Below are 1,846 nucleotides of genomic sequence, written 5' to 3'. Positions count from 1 at the left end.
AAAATATGTGGTAGGAGAGGGCAGTGTTTTTAAACTTAGTGCATGAAGTCACGTTGTTTTGTAGCTGCTTCCTGAAGTGCAACTCAGTTTCCCATCACAAGACACAAATGTCTTTTCTATATTTTTCATTCTTGCACCACATTAATCTCCTCTGACTGAAAATATTTTCCCTAATTATTTTCCAGTTTGGAATCAGTTCCTCTTTTAAAGTTGACCAGCTGCTTTATTCAGCTGCCTCATCTGAGGATACGGCTGCATCAAATTAGATTTATTTAGTTATTTATTTATTGTGTGTGTGTGTGTGAGAGAGAGAAAGAGACAGAGAAACTGTACACTATGTAGCAATAAAAACACTCATTAAACCTGATTGTCAAGAGGAGGAGCTTTGATTATCTGCAGTGGAGAAAAGTGTCTTATCTGTGTTTATTCATGTCATTGCAGCTTAAAATGCTCATTTTTACAATGTAACAGTGTCATGATTATTTTCATGCATTTTTCTTGTTATTTATTTGTGAAGGGTAAACCCACTGGCTTTTATTTTATCAACGCATCTTCATGGTTTTTGGTTATCTATTATTTTGTGCTAGCCTTGCAGTTGTCCCAGATCAATTCATTTTTATTTGTATAGCACTAAATCACATCAAAAGTCATCTCAGGATACTTTACAAACTAAGGTCTAGACCTTACTATCATTATTATTACAGAAGAAAAACCCAGCAAATCCCCCTTGAGCAAGCACTTGGTGACAGTGGGGAGGTAAAACTCCATTTAACGGAAGAAACCTCCGACAGACCCCGGCTCTTGGTGGGCGACCTTCTGCCTCAACTGGTTGGGGTGAGTGGATAGAGGAGAGAGAAAAGAAAAGAAAAGCATCAGGACACAACAAACACAAAGACAAAGAATCAAACACTGATCAGGTGATGTGGCCGGTGGCTGCTCCTCAGAGACCTGGAGCTCCAGGGCCAGGGCAACCTGCAGAAAAGTACAAGGAGAGAGAGAGGACACACTACGGGAGAGAGGACACACAGTTAGTGATGTGTAATGGTGGCATATAGATGCATGGAGGGAGAAGAGAGGAGAGGAGAGGAGAACTGTTTGTGCTATATACCTTAATGAGGAAGATAAACAAAAGAAAAGTAGCATATAGCTGCACTTTTCTCAGCCTAACTGTTACAGAGACATTGTATAAAAAAAAATTAAATAAATTGAAATTGCAGTCTCACATATTTAAAGCCTCTTACATTTCCTCCATGCTTGTTATATTGCTTTGATACAGGGGGGAGCTTTTTCTCCACCACTTTCATAACAGTTTTTCTCAGTTGCTTTTGTACATTTCTCAGATCAGAAATAAAATTCTCTAGACTACTTGTTCAACCTCTGCATCATGCGATCACTTGTGCACATCATTTAAACAATTTCTCGTTGTTTTTAACACATTGCAAATGATTTGGCACATCCATGCAGCTGATTATGTACAAATGTCTGTTGTTTTCTACATTATCTGTTGCTTATGTTGATCAAACAGTATTATACAGTTCTCTGTTGAATAGTCTGACCTCCCACAACATTTAGGCATTAGTTCATGTCATTCCATGCAAAATGGGTGAACTAGTTGTCTTTAGTACTTGTCAAGCATATTTCTATTCAGCTCTTTTTTGCAGCTGTGCCTGAATTGTTGAATTGCTCTCAGTAGGATCAAGCAATGATCAACCTGTTCTCTGCTGTAAAATAGCTTAGAGGTGCATCTCATGAACCTTCAACTGACAAGCATATAAACAGACAGAGCACAACACGGTGTTACAGTTTCTGAAAGTGGAAGAACAAGGAAATGAACAGCATCAACTGG

Source organism: Monopterus albus, unplaced genomic scaffold, assembly GCF_001952655.1.
Source record: "Monopterus albus unplaced genomic scaffold, M_albus_1.0 scaffold251.1, whole genome shotgun sequence".
NCBI lineage: Eukaryota > Metazoa > Chordata > Actinopteri > Synbranchiformes > Synbranchidae > Monopterus > Monopterus albus.
The sequence above is the reverse complement of the archived record's forward strand: the minus strand, read 5'-3'. Positions refer to the sequence as shown.